Genomic DNA, 27,479 nt, shown 5'->3' on the forward strand with positions numbered 1-27,479 from the left:
CTTTGAGGGTCCGGCGCATTTGCTCCATTTCTTTGTTTCTCTTTTTAAGGAGCCGCCTTCTCTTCTCGATTTTAACCTTCCTCCTTCTGGCCTGTTCTTCAGCTCTCTGGGCCGCTGCTCTCTGCCTGGCGGCTGCCCTTCTGCGCCGGAGCCACCACCCCAAAGGCAGGAGCAGTGCCTGAGCAATTTGCCAGATCTGGGGAAGGTACCGGAAGGCAGCCAGGAGCCGGGATCCCCAGCCAGGCTCAGGCGGTTCTGGGGGGGCCGGTTTCTCTTCCTCCACATGGTGCTGCACATCCCCATGAAATCTGTTCACCACGGATTGTGGGAACGGGAAGATGCACAGCACAACCAGGGCCAGGATGAGTCTGTTCGCCATGGTCTGCAGGAGGAGAGAGACAAGGGTTTCAGTGGGGCTACCAAGGGAGCTTGTGGGGGCTGAAGTGAGGCCCGGAGGCGCAGGGATGGGAGGGCGGGAAGCAGAGGGCCCCAGGCAGCTGGCAGGCAGCAGGGCCTGTGCCAGTGGGCCAGCAGCAGCCCCGTGCCCTGGCCAAGGCGCCGGGCCCAGGGGCTGGCCCTGGATGCACGGGGACAATGCAGGCCCGGGTTTGGTGCTTGTGCCCTGGCCCTGGCCCAGCCCAGCCCCACCACGTGCGCACTCACCGATTGCCGAGGCATTGCTGGGCCAGCGTTACCTGCGGGGGCCTTTTCCAGCTGCCCCCATTGTGACACGCTGCCCCTGATGTCACAGGGGCCAGAGGCATCACAGCCGGGCCAGCCCTGACATGGGTCCCCAGCCCAGCTCAGGGGCTCCCAGTGGGCCCAACAATGAAAGCTCCAGCACCCAGCAAGTGCAGCGCCTCTGGGAGGGAATGGGCCCCAGGGGCTCCCTTCACAAAGCAGACAGAAGTGCCCGGACATTTTGTCCTAGGGAAAAGAATATAACCGATAATGTTGAATAGGATACATAATATCAAGTATGGAAGCACCAGAGGTGCTTTTGTGATGGCACTGGTTTCTCTGAGTGGAGTAGGCGAGGGTGGCTCAGTTTTTCCTGCTAGAGTCTTCCCAGATCCAGGCCATCCAACACCGCTGTGAAACGTTCTCATTATTGGACATCATTGAAATGGAACAATAGCCAGACCACCTCCAGGCCACTCTAGATCCAGAAGAGGCACATGCCTGCTTCTGGCAGCGAATTTCAGCTGTTCTGTACAAGAGTGGCCCAAATTGACCCCTCGTGCTGTACTGGAACAGCTGAGCCAGGTGCAGGAATCTCAGGTCAGAGCCCATTCACGTGCTCCAGCTGGCAGGGCCTCAGGGGCCGCCCTGAGCCCTCGCGCGCGGACGGAGAGGCCAGGCCCTGCTCGCTGCCCTCACGGTGGCACTCCTGGCCCCAGCGCTCTCCAAGGGCTTCTCCAGGGGCACCTTCCTGTGGCCTTTCCGTGCCAGCACCAGGCCCAGCAGAGACCTGCAGAGGGGCTGTTGGCAAGGGCCTGCAGGGCCGGCGCCAGGGCCAATGGCTTCCCCCTGCCACAGGGCAGGCTGAGCAGGGCTGTGGGCAAGGAAGCCTTGGCTGTGAGGCCTGTGAGGCCCTGGCACAGGGTGCTCAGAGCAGCTGTGGCTGCCCCGTCCCTGCAAGTGTTCCAGTCCAGGCTGGCTGGGCCTTGGAGCAACCTGGCCCAGGCAGAGGTGTCCCAGCCCATGGCACAGGGGTCGAACTGGATGGCCTTGGAGGTGACTCTGGACACTCACAGACGCAGCGTTTGTTCAGGCACCACCTTTATTGGAACTCTGCACTGACTGCAGCTCCCAGAGGGGACAGAGTTTCCCAATAAGGGCCGTAGGCCGTTTCCTTTTGAAAATCTATCACTTATTTAAAGCATGTTTAATAACAAATCACAATAACAATCATTCTCTGTTAAGAATTCTTTTCTATAGTGTTATAAATGATATAGGAATCAATACAATGAGAATGGTTTTTGTACATTGAAGAGTATCGAAAATTTGATAGTAGGACAAATATTCAAAATATATCAATTGTGGTTCATTCACATAATTTGCAGTGATTATTACAATGAATGATCATTACTATGTAATAGAATGAATAATTGTTTGAAAAGAATTAGTATTTGTTCCTATTATGATTCCCTCTAAATTGACAATTGTATTACTACGGAATGAATTGATTTGTAGATAAGAAAACGAAATACCTAAATTATTTCTAAATGAAGCATGAAGGTAAATCAATGTCCATGTAATGCGCGCCTCGGCCGGGTTTCGGGGTTTCCCCTTTTGGCTGTTGCTGCTCCTGATAGCACAGTCCTGTCCAGCAGAGCCTGCCTGGACTCCCAGGCAGCTTCCAGCTGCAGGCTACCTTAGCAAGCTCAGCTCTTAGGTGATATCAGCTCCTTAGTGATTGTCAGCTCACTTGTGATTTCAGCTCTTTGGCTTGCTAAGAGCCCTTGGCATATGCAGGGAGAGAGAGGAGAAGGCTGTGTGAGGCTCCACAGGGATGTCTTTATTGCTCAGTCAGGGCCCGTGGGCAGGTGGGATATTCCCAGAGGAGAGGGGCCTGCTGTGTCCCCATTCCCCCTGTCCCTTATGTGCCTGTGTTCAGGAGGGCACAGAGAGGATGGGGACTCCTGCCCGCCCCGTGTCCTGTCTGCCTGCTGGGCCTGTCCCAGGGCAGCGGGGCTGTGATTCCTGCCCTGTGTCCCCCTGTCTCTGCTGTCCCTGCTGTCCCTGCTGTCATGGCCTACTGCAGCGTTCCACAGCCTACACAGGAGCCATGGTGTCTCCTGAGCTCTGCAGGGACCTAAGTGACAGTCTGAGTGGTGGCACTCCTGGTTCTCTTGCATTTGGCATCCCGCAGAGCAGAGGCTGGATCACAGCACCCCAGGAACAGCTGCCGGAGGGGAGGAAAGGAGCCTCTGCATGGCCCAGGGGTGCTGTGGTGCCCCTCTGTCAGGAATTCCCCACAGCTGACACCTGAGTCCAACATGAACACCCACAGACACAGCGTTTGTTTAGGCATTGCCTTTATTGCATTTTAGCACTGACTGCATCTCCCAGATGGAAGTCACTCTCCCAAGACAGGAGAGCAGTCAGAGTCATTTTCAAATCACAAAAACATATTTTAAATATTGAAAATAACAAATTCTGATTATAGTCAATCTTGTCTAAGCAACTAGTTCATATACTGTTATATATGATAATTAATAAAAGAGTTAAGTATTTTAATTGTGAAGGTTATGTAAATTTCACTGCTTAAGATAAAAATATAGCATACCTAAATTTTGTTAATTAATATAATTCATACTAGTTTTGATGAATGATAGGAATTATATTATGTAAAGGATAAGGGCCATTACTTAATTATTACTTATTCTTACAATATTAATCTAGAATTATACTGCATTAAAGTTATTAAAACTTTGATAAAATATTTTAAATAACATATTTTAAAGTTTTTAAATATTCCTAAACTATTTAACAATTTGAATCAATTTTGAGGCATTTGGCCGGATCTTCCTTCAAATGCCTCCCTCCTTGAGCCAATGCAAAGCTCCTGCATGGAAAAGTGGAAAGAGAGACACTAATATAGATACTATAGATACAATGAAGAGATAGAGGGAAGAGGGGCAGGGAGTGTCATGAGCCCTGAGCCTGTGCCCCAGTGCAGGGCTGTGCTGGGCAGCCAGCGCAGCTCTGTGCGCTGGCTGCTCACAAAGATGTGCGGCTCGCCTTGGCCGGCCCAAAGGAAGCTTTTCTTCACACAGGCCACTGCCTCTGGTCCTCCAAAAGCCTGCCCTGCCTACCTTCAGCATCATATTTGTATCCATATTGATTTGAATCAGCCTGGCCATTTGCTTTTCCAATCCTTTGAGGGTCCGGCGCATTTGCTCCATTTCTTTGTTTCTCTTTTTAAGGAGCCGCCTTCTCTTCTCGATTTTAACCTTCCTCCTTCTGGCCTGTTCTTCAGCTCTCTGGGCCGCTGCTCTCTGCCTGGCGGCTGCCCTTCTGCGCCGGAGCCACCACCCCAAAGGCAGGAGCAGTGCCTGAGCAATTTGCCAGATCTGGGGAAGGTACCGGAAGGCAGCCAGGAGCCGGGATCCCCAGCCAGGCTCAGGCGGTTCTGGGGGGGCCGGTTTCTCTTCCTCCACATGGTGCTGCACATCCCCATGAAATCTGTTCACCACGGATTGTGGGAACGGGAAGATGCACAGCACAACCAGGGCCAGGATGAGTCTGTTCGCCATGGTCTGCAGGAGGAGAGAGACAAGGGTTTCAGTGGGGCTACCAAGGGAGCTTGTGGGGGCTGAAGTGAGGCCCGGAGGCGCAGGGATGGGAGGGCGGGAAGCAGAGGGCCCCAGGCAGCTGGCAGGCAGCAGGGCCTGTGCCAGTGGGCCAGCAGCAGCCCCGTGCCCTGGCCAAGGCGCCGGGCCCAGGGGCTGGCCCTGGATGCACGGGGACAATGCAGGCCCGGGTTTGGTGCTTGTGCCCTGGCCCTGGCCCAGCCCAGCCCCACCACGTGCGCACTCACCGCTTGCCGAGGCATTGCTGGGCCAGCGTTACCTGCGGGGGCCTTTTCCAGCTGCCCCCATTGTGACACGCTGCCCCTGATGTCACAGGGGCCAGAGGCATCACAGCCGGGCCAGCCCTGACATGGGTCCCCAGCCCAGCTCAGGGGCTCCCAGTGGGCCCAACAATGAAAGCTCCAGCACCCAGCAAGTGCAGCGCCTCTGGGAGGGAATGGGCCCCAGGGGCTCCCTTCACAAAGCAGACAGAAGTGCCCGGACATTTTGTCCTAGGGAAAAGAATATAACCGATAATGTTGAATAGGATACATAATATCAAGTATGGAAGCACCAGAGGTGCTTTTGTGATGGCACTGGTTTCTCTGAGTGGAGTAGGCGAGGGTGGCTCAGTTTTTCCTGCTAGAGTCTTCCCAGATCCAGGCCATCCAACACCGCTGTGAAACGTTCTCATTATTGGACATCATTGAAATGGAACAATAGCCAGACCACCTCCAGGCCACTCTAGATCCAGAAGAGGCACATGCCTGCTTCTGGCAGCGAATTTCAGCTGTTCTGTACAAGAGTGGCCCAAATTGACCCCTCGTGCTGTACTGGAACAGCTGAGCCAGGTGCAGGAATCTCAGGTCAGAGCCCATTCACGTGCTCCAGCTGGCAGGGCCTCAGGGGCCGCCCTGAGCCCTCGCGCGCGGACGGAGAGGCCAGGCCCTGCTCGCTGCCCTCACGGTGGCACTCCTGGCCCCAGCGCTCTCCAAGGGCTTCTCCAGGGGCACCTTCCTGTGGCCTTTCCGTGCCAGCACCAGGCCCAGCAGAGACCTGCAGAGGGGCTGTTGGCAAGGGCCTGCAGGGCCGGCGCCAGGGCCAATGGCTTCCCCCTGCCACAGGGCAGGCTGAGCAGGGCTGTGGGCAAGGAAGCCTTGGCTGTGAGGCCTGTGAGGCCCTGGCACAGGGTGCTCAGAGCAGCTGTGGCTGCCCCGTCCCTGCAAGTGTTCCAGTCCAGGCTGGCTGGGCCTTGGAGCAACCTGGCCCAGGCAGAGGTGTCCCAGCCCATGGCACAGGGGTCGAACTGGATGGCCTTGGAGGTGACTCTGGACACTCACAGACGCAGCGTTTGTTCAGGCACCACCTTTATTGGAACTCTGCACTGACTGCAGCTCCCAGAGGGGACAGTTTCCCAATAAGGGCCGTAGGCCGTTTCCTTTTGAAAATCTATCACTTATTTAAAGCATGTTTAATAACAAATCACAATAACAATCATTCTCTGTTAAGAATTCTTTTCTATAGTGTTATAAATGATATAGGAATCAATACAATGAGAATGGTTTTTGTACATTGAAGAGTATCGAAAATTTGATAGTAGGACAAATATTCAAAATATATCAATTGTGGTTCATTCACATAATTTGCAGTGATTATTACAATGAATGATCATTACTATGTAATAGAATGAATAATTGTTTGAAAAGAATTAGTATTTGTTCCTATTATGATTCCCTCTAAATTGACAATTGTATTACTACGGAATGAATTGATTTGTAGATAAGAAAACGAAATACCTAAATTATTTCTAAATGAAGCATGAAGGTAAATCAATGTCCATGTAATGCGCGCCTCGGCCGGGTTTCGGGGTTTCCCCTTTTGGCTGTTGCTGCTCCTGATAGCACAGTCCTGTCCAGCAGAGCCTGCCTGGACTCCCAGGCAGCTTCCAGCTGCAGGCTACCTTAGCAAGCTCAGCTCTTAGGTGATATCAGCTCCTTAGTGATTGTCAGCTCACTTGTGATTTCAGCTCTTTGGCTTGCTAAGAGCCCTTGGCATATGCAGGGAGAGAGAGGAGAAGGCTGTGTGAGGCTCCACAGCGATGTCTTTATTGCTCAGTCAGGGCCCGTGGGCAGGTGGGATATTCCCAGAGGAGAGGGGCCTGCTGTGTCCCCATTCCCCCTGTCCCTTATGTGCCTGTGTTCAGGAGGGCACAGAGAGGATGGGGACTCCTGCCCGCCCCGTGTCCTGTCTGCCTGCCGGGCCTGTCCCAGGGCAGCGGGGCTGTGATTCCTGTGCTGTGTCCCCCTGTCTCTGCTGTCCCTGCTGTCCCTGCTCTCATGGCCTACTGCAGCGTTCCACAGCCTACACAGGAGCCATGGTGTCTCCTGAGCTCTGCAGGGACCTAAGTGACAGTCTGAGTGGTGGCACTCCTGGTTCTCTTGCATTTGGCATCCCGCAGAGCAGAGGCTGGATCACAGCACCCCAGGAACAGCTGCCGGAGGGGAGGAAAGGAGCCTCTGCATGGCCCAGGGGTGCTGTGGTGCCCCTCTGTCAGGAATTCCCCACAGCTGACACCTGAGTCCAACATGAACACCCACAGACACAGCGTTTGTTTAGGCATTGCCTTTATTGCATTTTAGCACTGACTGCATCTCCCAGATGGAAGTCACTCTCCCAAGACAGGAGAGCAGTCAGAGTCATTTTCAAATCACAAAAACATATTTTAAATATTGAAAATAACAAATTCTGATTATAGTCAATCTTGTCTAAGCAACTAGTTCATATACTGTTATATATGATAATTAATAAAAGAGTTAAGTATTTTAATTGTGAAGGTTATGTAAATTTCACTGCCTAAGATAAAAATATAGCATACCTAAATTTTGTTAATTAATATAATTCATACTAGTTTTGATGAATGATAGGAATTATATTATGTAAAGGATAAGGGCCATTACTTAATTATTACTTATTCTTACAATATTAATCTAGAATTATACTGCATTAAAGTTATTAAAACTTTGATAAAATATTTTAAATAACATATTTTAAAGTTTTTAAATATTCCTAAACTATTTAACAATTTGAATCAATTTTGAGGCATTTGGCCGGATCTTCCTTCAAATGCCTCCCTCCTTGAGCCAATGCAAAGCTCCTGCATGGAAAAGTGGAAAGAGAGACACTAATATAGATACTATAGATACAATGAAGAGATAGAGGGAAGAGGGGCAGGGAGTGTCATGAGCCCTGAGCCTGTGCCCCAGTGCAGGGCTGTGCTGGGCAGCCAGCGCAGCTCTGTGCGCTGGCTGCTCACAAAGATGTGCGGCTCGCCTTGGCCGGCCCAAAGGAAGCTTTTCTTCACACAGGCCACTGCCTCTGGTCCTCCAAAAGCCTGCCCTGCCTACCTTCAGCATCATATTTGTATCCATATTGATTTGAATCAGCCTGGCCATTTGCTTTTCCAATCCTTTGAGGGTCCGGCGCATTTGCTCCATTTCTTTGTTTCTCTTTTTAAGGAGCCGCCTTCTCTTCTCGATTTTAACCTTCCTCCTTCTGGCCTGTTCTTCAGCTCTCTGGGCCGCTGCTCTCTGCCTGGCGGCTGCCCTTCTGCGCCGGAGCCACCACCCCAAAGGCAGGAGCAGTGCCTGAGCAATTTGCCAGATCTGGGGAAGGTACCGGAAGGCAGCCAGGAGCCGGGATCCCCAGCCAGGCTCAGGCGGTTCTGGGGGGGCCGGTTTCTCTTCCTCCACATGGTGCTGCACATCCCCATGAAATCTGTTCACCACGGATTGTGGGAACGGGAAGATGCACAGCACAACCAGGGCCAGGATGAGTCTGTTCGCCATGGTCTGCAGGAGGAGAGAGACAAGGGTTTCAGTGGGGCTACCAAGGGAGCTTGTGGGGGCTGAAGTGAGGCCCGGAGGCGCAGGGATGGGAGGGCGGGAAGCAGAGGGCCCCAGGCAGCTGGCAGGCAGCAGGGCCTGTGCCAGTGGGCCAGCAGCAGCCCCGTGCCCTGGCCAAGGCGCCGGGCCCAGGGGCTGGCCCTGGATGCACGGGGACAATGCAGGCCCGGGTTTGGTGCTTGTGCCCTGGCCCTGGCCCAGCCCAGCCCCACCACGTGCGCACTCACCGCTTGCCGAGGCATTGCTGGGCCAGCGTTACCTGCGGGGGCCTTTTCCAGCTGCCCCCATTGTGACACGCTGCCCCTGATGTCACAGGGGCCAGAGGCATCACAGCCGGGCCAGCCCTGACATGGGTCCCCAGCCCAGCTCAGGGGCTCCCAGTGGGCCCAACAATGAAAGCTCCAGCACCCAGCAAGTGCAGCGCCTCTGGGAGGGAATGGGCCCCAGGGGCTCCCTTCACAAAGCAGACAGAAGTGCCCGGACATTTTGTCCTAGGGAAAAGAATATAACCGATAATGTTGAATAGGATACATAATATCAAGTATGGAAGCACCAGAGGTGCTTTTGTGATGGCACTGGTTTCTCTGAGTGGAGTAGGCGAGGGTGGCTCAGTTTTTCCTGCTAGAGTCTTCCCAGATCCAGGCCATCCAACACCGCTGTGAAACGTTCTCATTATTGGACATCATTGAAATGGAACAATAGCCAGACCACCTCCAGGCCACTCTAGATCCAGAAGAGGCACATGCCTGCTTCTGGCAGCGAATTTCAGCTGTTCTGTACAAGAGTGGCCCAAATTGACCCCTCGTGCTGTACTGGAACAGCTGAGCCAGGTGCAGGAATCTCAGGTCAGAGCCCATTCACGTGCTCCAGCTGGCAGGGCCTCAGGGGCCGCCCTGAGCCCTCGCGCGCAGACGGAGAGGCCAGGCCCTGCTCGCTGCCCTCACGGTGGCACTCCTGGCCCCAGCGCTCTCCAAGGGCTTCTCCAGGGGCACCTTCCTGTGGCCTTTCCGTGCCAGCACCAGGCCCAGCAGAGACCTGCAGAGGGGCTGTTGGCAAGGGCCTGCAGGGCCGGCGCCAGGGCCAATGGCTTCCCCCTGCCACAGGGCAGGCTGAGCAGGGCTGTGGGCAAGGAAGCCTTGGCTGTGAGGCCTGTGAGGCCCTGGCACAGGGTGCTCAGAGCAGCTGTGGCTGCCCCGTCCCTGCAAGTGTTCCAGTCCAGGCTGGCTGGGCCTTGGAGCAACCTGGCCCAGGCAGAGGTGTCCCAGCCCATGGCACAGGGGTCGAACTGGATGGCCTTGGAGGTGACTCTGGACACTCACAGACGCAGCGTTTGTTCAGGCACCACCTTTATTGGAACTCTGCACTGACTGCAGCTCCCAGAGGGGACAGAGTTTCCCAATAAGGGCCGTAGGCCGTTTCCTTTTGAAAATCTATCACTTATTTAAAGCATGTTTAATAACAAATCACAATAACAATCATTCTCTGTTAAGAATTCTTTTCTATAGTGTTATAAATGATATAGGAATCAATACAATGAGAATGGTTTTTGTACATTGAAGAGTATCGAAAATTTGATAGTAGGACAAATATTCAAAATATATCAATTGTGGTTCATTCACATAATTTGCAGTGATTATTACAATGAATGATCATTACTATGTAATAGAATGAATAATTGTTTGAAAAGAATTAGTATTTGTTCCTATTATGATTCCCTCTAAATTGACAATTGTATTACTACGGAATGAATTGATTTGTAGATAAGAAAACGAAATACCTAAATTATTTCTAAATGAAGCATGAAGGTAAATCAATGTCCATGTAATGCGCGCCTCGGCCGGGTTTCGGGGTTTCCCCTTTTGGCTGTTGCTGCTCCTGATAGCACAGTCCTGTCCAGCAGAGCCTGCCTGGACTCCCAGGCAGCTTCCAGCTGCAGGCTACCTTAGCAAGCTCAGCTCTTAGGTGATATCAGCTCCTTAGTGATTGTCAGCTCACTTGTGATTTCAGCTCTTTGGCTTGCTAAGAGCCCTTGGCATATGCAGGGAGAGAGAGGAGAAGGCTGTGTGAGGCTCCACAGCGATGTCTTTATTGCTCAGTCAGGGCCCGTGGGCAGGTGGGATATTCCCAGAGGAGAGGGGCCTGCTGTGTCCCCATTCCCCCTGTCCCTTATGTGCCTGTGTTCAGGAGGGCACAGAGAGGATGGGGACTCCTGCCCGCCCCGTGTCCTGTCTGCCTGCCGGGCCTGTCCCAGGGCAGCGGGGCTGTGATTCCTGTGCTGTGTCCCCCTGTCTCTGCTGTCCCTGCTGTCCCTGCTGTCATGGCCTACTGCAGCGTTCCACAGCCTACACAGGAGCCATGGTGTCTCCTGAGCTCTGCAGGGACCTAAGTGACAGTCTGAGTGGTGGCACTCCTGGTTCTCTTGCATTTGGCATCCCGCAGAGCAGAGGCTGGATCACAGCACCCCAGGAACAGCTGCCGGAGGGGAGGAAAGGAGCCTCTGCATGGCCCAGGGGTGCTGTGGTGCCCCTCTGTCAGGAATTCCCCACAGCTGACACCTGAGTCCAACATGAACACCCACAGACACAGCGTTTGTTTAGGCATTGCCTTTATTGCATTTTAGCACTGACTGCATCTCCCAGATGGAAGTCACTCTCCCAAGACAGGAGAGCAGTCAGAGTCATTTTCAAATCACAAAAACATATTTTAAATATTGAAAATAACAAATTCTGATTATAGTCAATCTTGTCTAAGCAACTAGTTCATATACTGTTATATATGATAATTAATAAAAGAGTTAAGTATTTTAATTGTGAAGGTTATGTAAATTTCACTGCTTAAGATAAAAATATAGCATACCTAAATTTTGTTAATTAATATAATTCATACTAGTTTTGATGAATGATAGGAATTATATTATGTAAAGGATAAGGGCCATTACTTAATTATTACTTATTCTTACAATATTAATCTAGAATTATACTGCATTAAAGTTATTAAAACTTTGATAAAATATTTTAAATAACATATTTTAAAGTTTTTAAATATTCCTAAACTATTTAACAATTTGAATCAATTTTGAGGCATTTGGCCGGATCTTCCTTCAAATGCCTCCCTCCTTGAGCCAATGCAAAGCTCCTGCATGGAAAAGTGGAAAGAGAGACACTAATATAGATACTATAGATACAATGAAGAGATAGAGGGAAGAGGGGCAGGGAGTGTCATGAGCCCTGAGCCTGTGCCCCAGTGCAGGGCTGTGCTGGGCAGCCAGCGCAGCTCTGTGCGCTGGCTGCTCACAAAGATGTGCGGCTCGCCTTGGCCGGCCCAAAGGAAGCTTTTCTTCACACAGGCCACTGCCTCTGGTCCTCCAAAAGCCTGCCCTGCCTACCTTCAGCATCATATTTGTATCCATATTGATTTGAATCAGCCTGGCCATTTGCTTTTCCAATCCTTTGAGGGTCCGGCGCATTTGCTCCATTTCTTTGTTTCTCTTTTTAAGGAGCCGCCTTCTCTTCTCGATTTTAACCTTCCTCCTTCTGGCCTGTTCTTCAGCTCTCTGGGCCGCTGCTCTCTGCCTGGCGGCTGCCCTTCTGCGCCGGAGCCACCACCCCAAAGGCAGGAGCAGTGCCTGAGCAATTTGCCAGATCTGGGGAAGGTACCGGAAGGCAGCCAGGAGCCGGGATCCCCAGCCAGGCTCAGGCGGTTCTGGGGGGGCCGGTTTCTCTTCCTCCACATGGTGCTGCACATCCCCATGAAATCTGTTCACCACGGATTGTGGGAACGGGAAGATGCACAGCACAACCAGGGCCAGGATGAGTCTGTTCGCCATGGTCTGCAGGAGGAGAGAGACAAGGGTTTCAGTGGGGCTACCAAGGGAGCTTGTGGGGGCTGAAGTGAGGCCCGGAGGCGCAGGGATGGGAGGGCGGGAAGCAGAGGGCCCCAGGCAGCTGGCAGGCAGCAGGGCCTGTGCCAGTGGGCCAGCAGCAGCCCCGTGCCCTGGCCAAGGCGCCGGGCCCAGGGGCTGGCCCTGGATGCACGGGGACAATGCAGGCCCGGGTTTGGTGCTTGTGCCCTGGCCCTGGCCCAGCCCAGCCCCACCACGTGCGCACTCACCGATTGCCGAGGCATTGCTGGGCCAGCGTTACCTGCGGGGGCCTTTTCCAGCTGCCCCCATTGTGACACGCTGCCCCTGATGTCACAGGGGCCAGAGGCATCACAGCCGGGCCAGCCCTGACATGGGTCCCCAGCCCAGCTCAGGGGCTCCCAGTGGGCCCAACAATGAAAGCTCCAGCACCCAGCAAGTGCAGCGCCTCTGGGAGGGAATGGGCCCCAGGGGCTCCCTTCACAAAGCAGACAGAAGTGCCCGGACATTTTGTCCTAGGGAAAAGAATATAACCGATAATGTTGAATAGGATACATAATATCAAGTATGGAAGCACCAGAGGTGCTTTTGTGATGGCACTGGTTTCTCTGAGTGGAGTAGGCGAGGGTGGCTCAGTTTTTCCTGCTAGAGTCTTCCCAGATCCAGGCCATCCAACACCGCTGTGAAACGTTCTCATTATTGGACATCATTGAAATGGAACAATAGCCAGACCACCTCCAGGCCACTCTAGATCCAGAAGAGGCACATGCCTGCTTCTGGCAGCGAATTTCAGCTGTTCTGTACAAGAGTGGCCCAAATTGACCCCTCGTGCTGTACTGGAACAGCTGAGCCAGGTGCAGGAATCTCAGGTCAGAGCCCATTCACGTGCTCCAGCTGGCAGGGCCTCAGGGGCCGCCCTGAGCCCTCGCGCGCAGACGGAGAGGCCAGGCCCTGCTCGCTGCCCTCACGGTGGCACTCCTGGCCCCAGCGCTCTCCAAGGGCTTCTCCAGGGGCACCTTCCTGTGGCCTTTCCGTGCCAGCACCAGGCCCAGCAGAGACCTGCAGAGGGGCTGTTGGCAAGGGCCTGCAGGGCCGGCGCCAGGGCCAATGGCTTCCCCCTGCCACAGGGCAGGCTGAGCAGGGCTGTGGGCAAGGAAGCCTTGGCTGTGAGGCCTGTGAGGCCCTGGCACAGGGTGCTCAGAGCAGCTGTGGCTGCCCCGTCCCTGCAAGTGTTCCAGTCCAGGCTGGCTGGGCCTTGGAGCAACCTGGCCCAGGCAGAGGTGTCCCAGCCCATGGCACAGGGGTCGAACTGGATGGCCTTGGAGGTGACTCTGGACACTCACAGACGCAGCGTTTGTTCAGGCACCACCTTTATTGGAACTCTGCACTGACTGCAGCTCCCAGAGGGGACAGAGTTTCCCAATAAGGGCCGTAGGCCGTTTCCTTTTGAAAATCTATCACTTATTTAAAGCATGTTTAATAACAAATCACAATAACAATCATTCTCTGTTAAGAATTCTTTTCTATAGTGTTATAAATGATATAGGAATCAATACAATGAGAATGGTTTTTGTACATTGAAGAGTATCGAAAATTTGATAGTAGGACAAATATTCAAAATATATCAATTGTGGTTCATTCACATAATTTGCAGTGATTATTACAATGAATGATCATTACTATGTAATAGAATGAATAATTGTTTGAAAAGAATTAGTATTTGTTCCTATTATGATTCCCTCTAAATTGACAATTGTATTACTACGGAATGAATTGATTTGTAGATAAGAAAACGAAATACCTAAATTATTTCTAAATGAAGCATGAAGGTAAATCAATGTCCATGTAATGCGCGCCTCGGCCGGGTTTCGGGGTTTCCCCTTTTGGCTGTTGCTGCTCCTGATAGCACAGTCCTGTCCAGCAGAGCCTGCCTGGACTCCCAGGCAGCTTCCAGCTGCAGGCTACCTTAGCAAGCTCAGCTCTTAGGTGATATCAGCTCCTTAGTGATTGTCAGCTCACTTGTGATTTCAGCTCTTTGGCTTGCTAAGAGCCCTTGGCATATGCAGGGAGAGAGAGGAGAAGGCTGTGTGAGGCTCCACAGCGATGTCTTTATTGCTCAGTCAGGGCCCGTGGGCAGGTGGGATATTCCCAGAGGAGAGGGGCCTGCTGTGTCCCCATTCCCCCTGTCCCTTATGTGCCTGTGTTCAGGAGGGCACAGAGAGGATGGGGACTCCTGCCCGCCCCGTGTCCTGTCTGCCTGCCGGGCCTGTCCCAGGGCAGCGGGGCTGTGATTCCTGCCCTGTGTCCCCCTGTCTCTGCTGTCCCTGCTGTCCCTGCTGTCATGGCCTACTGCAGCGTTCCACAGCCTACACAGGAGCCATGGTGTCTCCTGAGCTCTGCAGGGACCTAAGTGACAGTCTGAGTGGTGGCACTCCTGGTTCTCTTGCATTTGGCATCCCGCAGAGCAGAGGCTGGATCACAGCACCCCAGGAACAGCTGCCGGAGGGGAGGAAAGGAGCCTCTGCATGGCCCAGGGGTGCTGTGGTGCCCCTCTGTCAGGAATTCCCCACAGCTGACACCTGAGTCCAACATGAACACCCACAGACACAGCGTTTGTTTAGGCATTGCCTTTATTGCATTTTAGCACTGACTGCATCTCCCAGATGGAAGTCACTCTCCCAAGACAGGAGAGCAGTCAGAGTCATTTTCAAATCACAAAAACATATTTTAAATATTGAAAATAACAAATTCTGATTATAGTCAATCTTGTCTAAGCAACTAGTTCATATACTGTTATATATGATAATTAATAAAAGAGTTAAGTATTTTAATTGTGAAGGTTATGTAAATTTCACTGCTTAAGATAAAAATATAGCATACCTAAATTTTGTTAATTAATATAATTCATACTAGTTTTGATGAATGATAGGAATTATATTATGTAAAGGATAAGGGCCATTACTTAATTATTACTTATTCTTACAATATTAATCTAGAATTATACTGCATTAAAGTTATTAAAACTTTGATAAAATATTTTAAATAACATATTTTAAAGTTTTTAAATATTCCTAAACTATTTAACAATTTGAATCAATTTTGAGGCATTTGGCCGGATCTTCCTTCAAATGCCTCCCTCCTTGAGCCAATGCAAAGCTCCTGCATGGAAAAGTGGAAAGAGAGACACTAATATAGATACTATAGATACAATGAAGAGATAGAGGGAAGAGGGGCAGGGAGTGTCATGAGCCCTGAGCCTGTGCCCCAGTGCAGGGCTGTGCTGGGCAGCCAGCGCAGCTCTGTGCGCTGGCTGCTCACAAAGATGTGCGGCTCGCCTTGGCCGGCCCAAAGGAAGCTTTTCTTCACACAGGCCACTGCCTCTGGTCCTCCAAAAGCCTGCCCTGCCTACCTTCAGCATCATATTTGTATCCATATTGATTTGAATCAGCCTGGCCATTTGCTTTTCCAATCCTTTGAGGGTCCGGCGCATTTGCTCCATTTCTTTGTTTCTCTTTTTAAGGAGCCGCCTTCTCTTCTCCATTTTAACCTTCCTCCTTCTGGCCTGTTCTTCAGCTCTCTGGGCCGCTGCTCTCTGCCTGGCGGCTGCCCTTCTGCGCCGGAGCCACCACCCCAAAGGCAGGAGCAGTGCCTGAGCAATTTGCCAGATCTGGGGAAGGTACCGGAAGGCAGCCAGGAGCCGGGATCCCCAGCCAGGCTCAGGCGGCTCTGGGGGGGCCGGTTTCTCTTCCTCCACATGGTGCTGCACATCCCCATGAAATCTGTTCACCACGGATTGTGGGAACGGGAAGATGCACAGCACAACCAGGGCCAGGATGAGTCTGTTCGCCATGGTCTGCAGGAGGAGAGAGACAAGGGTTTCAGTGGGGCTACCAAGGGAGCTTGTGGGGGCTGAAGTGAGGCCCGGAGGCGCAGGGATGGGAGGGCGGGAAGCAGAGGGCCCCAGGCAGCTGGCAGGCAGCAGGGCCTGTGCCAGTGGGCCAGCAGCAGCCCCGTGCCCTGGCCAAGGCGCCGGGCCCAGGGGCTGGCCCTGGATGCACGGGGACAATGCAGGCCCGGGTTTGGTGCTTGTGCCCTGGCCCTGGCCCAGCCCAGCCCTACCACGTGCGCACTCACCGCTTGCCGAGGCATTGCTGGGCCAGCGTTACCTGCGGGGGCCTTTTCCAGCTGCCCCCATTGTGACACGCTGCCCCTGATGTCACAGGGGCCAGAGGCATCACAGCCGGGCCAGCCCTGACATGGGTCCCCAGCCCAGCTCAGGGGCTCCCAGTGGGCCCAACAATGAAAGCTCCAGCACCCAGCAAGTGCAGCGCCTCTGGGAGGGAATGGGCCCCAGGGGCTCCCTTCACAAAGCAGACAGAAGTGCCCGGACATTTTGTCCTAGGGAAAAGAATATAACCGATAATGTTGAATAGGATACATAATATCAAGTATGGAAGCACCAGAGGTGCTTTTGTGATGGCACTGGTTTCTCTGAGTGGAGTAGGCGAGGGTGGCTCAGTTTTTCCTGCTAGAGTCTTCCCAGATCCAGGCCATCCAACACCGCTGTGAAACGTTCTCATTATTGGACATCATTGAAATGGAACAATAGCCAGACCACCTCCAGGCCACTCTAGATCCAGAAGAGGCACATGCCTGCTTCTGGCAGCGAATTTCAGCTGTTCTGTACAAGAGTGGCCCAAATTGACCCCTCGTGCTGTACTGGAACAGCTGAGCCAGGTGCAGGAATCTCAGGTCAGAGCCCATTCACGTGCTCCAGCTGGCAGGGCCTCAGGGGCCGCCCTGAGCCCTCGCGCGCGGACGGAGAGGCCAGGCCCTGCTCGCTGCCCTCACGGTGGCACTCCTGGCCCCAGCGCTCTCCAAGGGCTTCTCCAGGGGCACCTTCCTGTGGCCTTTCCGTGCCTGCACCAGGCCCAGCAGAGACCTGCAGAGGGGCTGTTGGCAAGGGCCTGCAGGGCCGGCGCCAGGGCCAATGGCTTCCCCCTGCCACAGGGCAGGCTGAGCAGGGCTGTGGGCAAGGAAGCCTTGGCTGTGAGGCCTGTGAGGCCCTGGCACAGGGTGCTCAGAGCAGCTGTGGCTGCCCCGTCCCTGCAAGTGTTCCAGTCCAGGCTGGCTGGGCCTTGGAGCAACCTGGCCCAGGCAGAGGTGTCCCAGCCCATGGCACAGGGGTCGAACTGGATGGCCTTGGAGGTGACTCTGGACACTCACAGACGCAGCGTTTGTTCAGGCACCACCTTTATTGGAACTCTGCACTGACTGCAGCTCCCAGAGGGGACAGAGTTTCCCAATAAGGGCCGTAGGCCGTTTCCTTTTGAAAATCTATCACTTATTTAAAGCATGTTTAATAACAAATCACAATAACAATCATTCTCTGTTAAGAATTCTTTTCTATAGTGTTATAAATGATATAGGAATCAATACAATGAGAATGGTTTTTGTACATTGAAGAGTATCGAAAATTTGATAGTAGGACAAATATTCAAAATATATCAATTGTGGTTCATTCACATAATTTGCAGTGATTATTACAATGAATGATCATTACTATGTAATAGAATGAATAATTGTTTGAAAAGAATTAGTATTTGTTCCTATTATGATTCCCTCTAAATTGACAATTGTATTACTACGGAATGAATTGATTTGTAGATAAGAAAACGAAATACCTAAATTATTTCTAAATGAAGCATGAAGGTAAATCAATGTCCATGTAATGCGCGCCTCGGCCGGGTTTCGGGGTTTCCCCTTTTGGCTGTTGCTGCTCCTGATAGCACAGTCCTGTCCAGCAGAGCCTGCCTGGACTCCCAGGCAGCTTCCAGCTGCAGGCTACCTTAGCAAGCTCAGCTCTTAGGTGATATCAGCTCCTTAGTGATTGTCAGCTCACTTGTGATTTCAGCTCTTTGGCTTGCTAAGAGCCCTTGGCATATGCAGGGAGAGAGAGGAGAAGGCTGTGTGAGGCTCCACAGCGATGTCTTTATTGCTCAGTCAGGGCCCGTGGGCAGGTGGGATATTCCCAGAGGAGAGGGGCCTGCTGTGTCCCCATTCCCCCTGTCCCTTATGTGCCTGTGTTCAGGAGGGCACAGAGAGGATGGGGACTCCTGCCCGCCCCGTGTCCTGTCTGCCTGCCGGGCCTGTCCCAGGGCAGCGGGGCTGTGATTCCTGTGCTGTGTCCCCCTGTCTCTGCTGTCCCTGCTGTCCCTGCTGTCATGGCCTACTGCAGCGTTCCACAGCCTACACAGGAGCCATGGTGTCTCCTGAGCTCTGCAGGGACCTAAGTGACAGTCTGAGTGGTGGCACTCCTGGTTCTCTTGCATTTGGCATCCCGCAGAGCAGAGGCTGGATCACAGCACCCCAGGAACAGCTGCCGGAGGGGAGGAAAGGAGCCTCTGCATGGCCCAGGGGTGCTGCGGTGCCCCTCTGTCAGGAATTCCCCACAGCTGACACCTGAGTCCAACATGAACACCCACAGACACAGCGTTTGTTTAGGCATTGCCTTTATTGCATTTTAGCACTGACTGCATCTCCCAGATGGAAGTCACTCTCCCAAGACAGGAGAGCAGTCAGAGTCATTTTCAAATCACAAAAACATATTTTAAATATTGAAAATAACAAATTCTGATTATAGTCAATCTTGTCTAAGCAACTAGTTCATATACTGTTATATATGATAATTAATAAAAGAGTTAAGTATTTTAATTGTGAAGGTTATGTAAATTTCACTGCTTAAGATAAAAATATAGCATACCTAAATTTTGTTAATTAATATAATTCATACTAGTTTTGATGAATGATAGGAATTATATTATGTAAAGGATAAGGGCCATTACTTAATTATTACTTATTCTTACAATATTAATCTAGAATTATACTGCATTAAAGTTATTAAAACTTTGATAAAATATTTTAAATAACATATTTTAAAGTTTTTAAATATTCCTAAACTATTTAACAATTTGAATCAATTTTGAGGCATTTGGCCGGATCTTCCTTCAAATGCCTCCCTCCTTGAGCCAATGCAAAGCTCCTGCATGGAAAAGTGGAAAGAGAGACACTAATATAGATACTATAGATACAATGAAGAGATAGAGGGAAGAGGGGCAGGGAGTGTCATGAGCCCTGAGCCTGTGCCCCAGTGCAGGGCTGTGCTGGGCAGCCAGCGCAGCTCTGTGCGCTGGCTGCTCACAAAGATGTGCGGCTCGCCTTGGCCGGCCCAAAGGAAGCTTTTCTTCACACAGGCCACTGCCTCTGGTCCTCCAAAAGCCTGCCCTGCCTACCTTCAGCATCATATTTGTATCCATATTGATTTGAATCAGCCTGGCCATTTGCTTTTCCAATCCTTTGAGGGTCCGGCGCATTTGCTCCATTTCTTTGTTTCTCTTTTTAAGGAGCCGCCTTCTCTTCTCCATTTTAACCTTCCTCCTTCTGGCCTGTTCTTCAGCTCTCTGGGCCGCTGCTCTCTGCCTGGCGGCTGCCCTTCTGCGCCGGAGCCACCACCCCAAAGGCAGGAGCAGTGCCTGAGCAATTTGCCAGATCTGGGGAAGGTACCGGAAGGCAGCCAGGAGCCGGGATCCCCAGCCAGGCTCAGGCGGTTCTGGGGGGGCCGGTTTCTCTTCCTCCACATGGTGCTGCACATCCCCATGAAATCTGTTCACCACGGATTGTGGGAACGGGAAGATGCACAGCACAACCAGGGCCAGGATGAGTCTGTTCGCCATGGTCTGCAGGAGGAGAGAGACAAGGGTTTCAGTGGGGCTACCAAGGGAGCTTGTGGGGGCTGAAGTGAGGCCCGGAGGCGCAGGGATGGGAGGGCGGGAAGCAGAGGGCCCCAGGCAGCTGGCAGGCAGCAGGGCCTGTGCCAGTGGGCCAGCAGCAGCCCCGTGCCCTGGCCAAGGCGCCGGGCCCAGGGGCTGGCCCTGGATGCACGGGGACAATGCAGGCCCGGGTTTGGTGCTTGTGCCCTGGCCCTGGCCCAGCCCAGCCCCACCACGTGCGCACTCACCGATTGCCGAGGCATTGCTGGGCCAGCGTTACCTGCGGGGGCCTTTTCCAGCTGCCCCCATTGTGACACGCTGCCCCTGATGTCACAGGGGCCAGAGGCATCACAGCCGGGCCAGCCCTGACATGGGTCCCCAGCCCAGCTCAGGGGCTCCCAGTGGGCCCAACAATGAAAGCTCCAGCACCCAGCAAGTGCAGCGCCTCTGGGAGGGAATGGGCCCCAGGGGCTCCCTTCACAAAGCAGACAGAAGTGCCCGGACATTTTGTCCTAGGGAAAAGAATATAACCGATAATGTTGAATAGGATACATAATATCAAGTATGGAAGCACCAGAGGTGCTTTTGTGATGGCACTGGTTTCTCTGAGTGGAGTAGGCGAGGGTGGCTCAGTTTTTCCTGCTAGAGTCTTCCCAGATCCAGGCCATCCAACACCGCTGTGAAACGTTCTCATTATTGGACATCATTGAAATGGAACAATAGCCAGACCACCTCCAGGCCACTCTAGATCCAGAAGAGGCACATGCCTGCTTCTGGCAGCGAATTTCAGCTGTTCTGTACAAGAGTGGCCCAAATTGACCCCTCGTGCTGTACTGGAACAGCTGAGCCAGGTGCAGGAATCTCAGGTCAGAGCCCATTCACGTGCTCCAGCTGGCAGGGCCTCAGGGGCCGCCCTGAGCCCTCGCGCGCGGACGGAGAGGCCAGGCCCTGCTCGCTGCCCTCACGGTGGCACTCCTGGCCCCAGCGCTCTCCAAGGGCTTCTCCAGGGGCACCTTCCTGTGGCCTTTCCGTGCCAGCACCAGGCCCAGCAGAGACCTGCAGAGGGGCTGTTGGCAAGGGCCTGCAGGGCCGGCGCCAGGGCCAATGGCTTCCCCCTGCCACAGGGCAGGCTGAGCAGGGCTGTGGGCAAGGAAGCCTTGGCTGTGAGGCCTGTGAGGCCCTGGCACAGGGTGCTCAGAGCAGCTGTGGCTGCCCCGTCCCTGCAAGTGTTCCAGTCCAGGCTGGCTGGGCCTTGGAGCAACCTGGCCCAGGCAGAGGTGTCCCAGCCCATGGCACAGGGGTCGAACTGGATGGCCTTGGAGGTGACTCTGGACACTCACAGACGCAGCGTTTGTTCAGGCACCACCTTTATTGGAACTCTGCACTGACTGCAGCTCCCAGAGGGGACAGAGTTTCCCAATAAGGGCCGTAGGCCGTTTCCTTTTGAAAATCTATCACTTATTTAAAGCATGTTTAATAACAAATCACAATAACAATCATTCTCTGTTAAGAATTCTTTTCTATAGTGTTATAAATGATATAGGAATCAATACAATGAGAATGGTTTTTGTACATTGAAGAGTATCGAAAATTTGATAGTAGGACAAATATTCAAAATATATCAATTGTGGTTCATTCACATAATTTGCAGTGATTATTACAATGAATGATCATTACTATGTAATAGAATGAATAATTGTTTGAAAAGAATTAGTATTTGTTCCTATTATGATTCCCTCTAAATTGACAATTGTATTACTACGGAATGAATTGATTTGTAGATAAGAAAACGAAATACCTAAATTATTTCCTAATGAAGCATGAAGGTAAATCAATGTCCATTTAATGCGCGCCTCGGCCGGGTTTCGGGGTTTCCCCTTTTGGCTGTTGCTGCTCCTGATAGCACAGTCCTGTCCAGCAGAGCCTGCCTGGACTCCCAGGCAGCTTCCAGCTGCAGGCTACCTTAGCAAGCTCAGCTCTTAGGTGATATCAGCTCCTTAGTGATTGTCAGCTCACTTGTGATTTCAGCTCTTTGGCTTGCTAAGAGCCCTTGGCATATGCAGGGAGAGAGAGGAGAAGGCTGTGTGAGGCTCCACAGCGATGTCTTTATTGCTCAGTCAGGGCCCGTGGGCAGGTGGGATATTCCCAGAGGAGAGGGGCCTGCTGTGTCCCCATTCCCCCTGTCCCTTATGTGCCTGTGTTCAGGAGGGCACAGAGAGGATGGGGACTCCTGCCCGCCCCGTGTCCTGTCTGCCTGCCGGGCCTGTCCCAGGGCAGCGGGGCTGTGATTCCTGTGCTGTGTCCCCCTGTCTCTGCTGTCCCTGCTGTCCCTGCTGTCATGGCCTACTGCAGCGTTCCACAGCCTACACAGGAGCCATGGTGTCTCCTGAGCTCTGCAGGGACCTAAGTGACAGTCTGAGTGGTGGCACTCCTGGTTCTCTTGCATTTGGCATCCCGCAGAGCAGAGGCTGGATCACAGCACCCCAGGAACAGCTGCCGGAGGGGAGGAAAGGAGCCTCTGCATGGCCCAGGGGTGCTGCGGTGCCCCTCTGTCAGGAATTCCCCACAGCTGACACCTGAGTCCAACATGAACACCCACAGACACAGCGTTTGTTTAGGCATTGCCTTTATTGCATTTTAGCACTGACTGCATCTCCCAGATGGAAGTCACTCTCCCAAGACAGGAGAGCAGTCAGAGTCATTTTCAAATCACAAAAACATATTTTAAATATTGAAAATAACAAATTCTGATTATAGTCAATCTTGTCTAAGCAACTAGTTCATATACTGTTATATATGATAATTAATAAAAGAGTTAAGTATTTTAATTGTGAAGGTTATGTAAATTTCACTGCTTAAGATAAAAATATAGCATACCTAAATTTTGTTAATTAATATAATTCATACTAGTTTTGATGAATGATAGGAATTATATTATGTAAAGGATAAGGGCCATTACTTAATTATTACTTATTCTTACAATATTAATCTAGAATTATACTGCATTAAAGTTATTAAAACTTTGATAAAATATTTTAAATAACATATTTTAAAGTTTTTAAATATTCCTAAACTATTTAACAATTTGAATCAATTTTGAGGCATTTGGCCGGATCTTCCTTCAAATGCCTCCCTCCTTGAGCCAATGCAAAGCTCCTGCATGGAAAAGTGGAAAGAGAGACACTAATATAGATACTATAGATACAATGAAGAGATAGAGGGAAGAGGGGCAGGGAGTGTCATGAGCCCTGAGCCTGTGCCCCAGTGCAGGGCTGTGCTGGGCAGCCAGCGCAGCTCTGTGCGCTGGCTGCTCACAAAGATGTGCGGCTCGCCTTGGCCGGCCCAAAGGAAGCTTTTCTTCACACAGGCCACTGCCTCTGGTCCTCCAAAAGCCTGCCCTGCCTACCTTCAGCATCATATTTGTATCCATATTGATTTGAATCAGCCTGGCCATTTGCTTTTCCAATCCTTTGAGGGTCCGGCGCATTTGCTCCATTTCTTTGTTTCTCTTTTTAAGGAGCCGCCTTCTCTTCTCCATTTTAACCTTCCTCCTTCTGGCCTGTTCTTCAGCTCTCTGGGCCGCTGCTCTCTGCCTGGCGGCTGCCCTTCTGCGCCGGAGCCACCACCCCAAAGGCAGGAGCAGTGCCTGAGCAATTTGCCAGATCTGGGGAAGGTACCGGAAGGCAGCCAGGAGCCGGGATCCCCAGCCAGGCTCAGGCGGTTCTGGGGGGGCCGGTTTCTCTTCCTCCACATGGTGCTGCACATCCCCATGAAATCTGTTCACCACGGATTGTGGGAACGGGAAGATGCACAGCACAACCAGGGCCAGGATGAGTCTGTTCGCCATGGTCTGCAGGAGGAGAGAGACAAGGGTTTCAGTGGGGCTACCAAGGGAGCTTGTGGGGGCTGAAGTGAGGCCCGGAGGCGCAGGGATGGGAGGGCGGGAAGCAGAGGGCCCCAGGCAGCTGGCAGGCAGCAGGGCCTGTGCCAGTGGGCCAGCAGCAGCCCCGTGCCCTGGCCAAGGCGCCGGGCCCAGGGGCTGGCCCTGGATGCACGGGGACAATGCAGGCCCGGGTTTGGTGCTTGTGCCCTGGCCCTGGCCCAGCCCAGCCCCACCACGTGCGCACTCACCGATTGCCGAGGCATTGCTGGGCCAGCGTTACCTGCGGGGGCCTTTTCCAGCTGCCCCCATTGTGACACGCTGCCCCTGATGTCACAGGGGCCAGAGGCATCACAGCCGGGCCAGCCCTGACATGGGTCCCCAGCCCAGCTCAGGGGCTCCCAGTGGGCCCAACAATGAAAGCTCCAGCACCCAGCAAGTGCAGCGCCTCTGGGAGGGAATGGGCCCCAGGGGCTCCCTTCACAAAGCAGACAGAAGTGCCCGGACATTTTGTCCTAGGGAAAAGAATATAACCGATAATGTTGAATAGGATACATAATATCAAGTATGGAAGCACCAGAGGTGCTTTTGTGATGGCACTGGTTTCTCTGAGTGGAGTAGGCGAGGGTGGCTCAGTTTTTCCTGCTAGAGTCTTCCCAGATCCAGGCCATCCAACACCGCTGTGAAACGTTCTCATTATTGGACATCATTGAAATGGAACAATAGCCAGACCACCTCCAGGCCACTCTAGATCCAGAAGAGGCACATGCCTGCTTCTGGCAGCGAATTTCAGCTGTTCTGTACAAGAGTGGCCCAAATTGACCCCTCGTGCTGTACTGGAACAGCTGAGCCAGGTGCAGGAATCTCAGGTCAGAGCCCATTCACGTGCTCCAGCTGGCAGGGCCTCAGGGGCCGCCCTGAGCCCTCGCGCGCAGACGGAGAGGCCAGGCCCTGCTCGCTGCCCTCACGGTGGCACTCCTGGCCCCAGCGCTCTCCAAGGGCTTCTCCAGGGGCACCTTCCTGTGGCCTTTCCGTGCCAGCACCAGGCCCAGCAGAGACCTGCAGAGGGGCTGTTGGCAAGGGCCTGCAGGGCCGGCGCCAGGGCCAATGGCTTCCCCCTGCCACAGGGCAGGCTGAGCAGGGCTGTGGGCAAGGAAGCCTTGGCTGTGAGGCCTGTGAGGCCCTGGCACAGGGTGCTCAGAGCAGCTGTGGCTGCCCCGTCCCTGCAAGTGTTCCAGTCCAGGCTGGCTGGGCCTTGGAGCAACCTGGCCCAGGCAGAGGTGTCCCAGCCCATGGCACAGGGGTCGAACTGGATGGCCTTGGAGGTGACTCTGGACACTCACAGACGCAGCGTTTGTTCAGGCACCACCTTTATTGGAACTCTGCACTGACTGCAGCTCCCAGAGGGGACAGAGTTTCCCAATAAGGGCCGTAGGCCGTTTCCTTTTGAAAATCTATCACTTATTTAAAGCATGTTTAATAACAAATCACAATAACAATCATTCTCTGTTAAGAATTCTTTTCTATAGTGTTATAAATGATATAGGAATCAATACAATGAGAATGGTTTTTGTACATTGAAGAGTATCGAAAATTTGATAGTAGGACAAATATTCAAAATATATCAATTGTGGTTCATTCACATAATTTGCAGTGATTATTACAATGAATGATCATTACTATGTAATAGAATGAATAATTGTTTGAAAAGAATTAGTATTTGTTCCTATTATGATTCCCTCTAAATTGACAATTGTATTACTACGGAATGAATTGATTTGTAGATAAGAAAACGAAATACCTAAATTATTTCCTAATGAAGCATGAAGGTAAATCAATGTCCATTTAATGCGCGCCTCGGCCGGGTTTCGGGGTTTCCCCTTTTGGCTGTTGCTGCTCCTGATAGCACAGTCCTGTCCAGCAGAGCCTGCCTGGACTCCCAGGCAGCTTCCAGCTGCAGGCTACCTTAGCAAGCTCAGCTCTTAGGTGATATCAGCTCCTTAGTGATTGTCAGCTCACTTGTGATTTCAGCTCTTTGGCTTGCTAAGAGCCCTTGGCATATGCAGGGAGAGAGAGGAGAAGGCTGTGTGAGGCTCCACAGCGATGTCTTTATTGCTCAGTCAGGGCCCGTGGGCAGGTGGGATATTCCCAGAGGAGAGGGGCCTGCTGTGTCCCCATTCCCCCTGTCCCTTATGTGCCTGTGTTCAGGAGGGCACAGAGAGGATGGGGACTCCTGCCCGCCCCGTGTCCTGTCTGCCTGCCGGGCCTGTCCCAGGGCAGCGGGGCTGTGATTCCTGTGCTGTGTCCCCCTGTCTCTGCTGTCCCTGCTGTCCCTGCTGTCATGGCCTACTGCAGCGTTCCACAGCCTACACAGGAGCCATGGTGTCTCCTGAGCTCTGCAGGGACCTAAGTGACAGTCTGAGTGGTGGCACTCCTGGTTCTCTTGCATTTGGCATCCCGCAGAGCAGAGGCTGGATCACAGCACCCCAGGAACAGCTGCCGGAGGGGAGGAAAGGAGCCTCTGCATGGCCCAGGGGTGCTGTGGTGCCCCTCTGTCAGGAATTCCCCACAGCTGACACCTGAGTCCAACATGAACACCCACAGACACAGCGTTTGTTTAGGCATTGCCTTTATTGCATTTTAGCACTGACTGCATCTCCCAGATGGAAGTCACTCTCCCAAGACAGGAGAGCAGTCAGAGTCATTTTCAAATCACAAAAACATATTTTAAATATTGAAAATAACAAATTCTGATTATAGTCAATCTTGTCTAAGCAACTAGTTCATATACTGTTATATATGATAATTAATAAAAGAGTTAAGTATTTTAATTGTGAAGGTTATGTAAATTTCACTGCTTAAGATAAAAATATAGCATACCTAAATTTTGTTAATTAATATAATTCATACTAGTTTTGATGAATGATAGGAATTATATTATGTAAAGGATAAGGGCCATTACTTAATTATTACTTATTCTTACAATATTAATCTAGAATTATACTACATTAAAGTTATTAAAACTTTGATAAAATATTTTAAATAACATATTTTAAAGTTTTTAAATATTCCTAAACTATTTAACAATTTGAATCAATTTTGAGGCATTTGGCCGGATCTTCCTTCAAATGCCTCCCTCCTTGAGCCAATGCAAAGCTCCTGCATGGAAAAGTGGAAAGAGAGACACTAATATAGATACTATAGATACAATGAAGAGATAGAGGGAAGAGGGGCAGGGAGTGTCATGAGCCCTGAGCCTGTGCCCCAGTGCAGGGCTGTGCTGGGCAGCCAGCGCAGCTCTGTGCGCTGGCTGCTCACAAAGATGTGCGGCTCGCCTTGGCCGGCCCAAAGGAAGCTTTTCTTCACACAGGCCACTGCCTCTGGTCCTCCAAAAGCCTGCCCTGCCTACCTTCAGCATCATATTTGTATCCATATTGATTTGAATCAGCCTGGCCATTTGCTTTTCCAATCCTTTGAGGGTCCGGCGCATTTGCTCCATTTCTTTGTTTCTCTTTTTAAGGAGCCGCCTTCTCTTCTCGATTTTAACCTTCCTCCTTCTGGCCTGTTCTTCAGCTCTCTGGGCCGCTGCTCTCTGCCTGGCGGCTGCCCTTCTGCGCCGGAGCCACCACCCCAAAGGCAGGAGCAGTGCCTGAGCAATTTGCCAGATCTGGGGAAGGTACCGGAAGGCAGCCAGGAGCCGGGATCCCCAGCCAGGCTCAGGCGGTTCTGGGGGGGCCGGTTTCTCTTCCTCCACATGGTGCTGCACATCCC

The sequence above is a fragment of the Agelaius phoeniceus genome, chromosome 32 (assembly GCF_051311805.1).
Source record: "Agelaius phoeniceus isolate bAgePho1 chromosome 32, bAgePho1.hap1, whole genome shotgun sequence".
NCBI classification, from domain to species: domain Eukaryota; kingdom Metazoa; phylum Chordata; class Aves; order Passeriformes; family Icteridae; genus Agelaius; species Agelaius phoeniceus.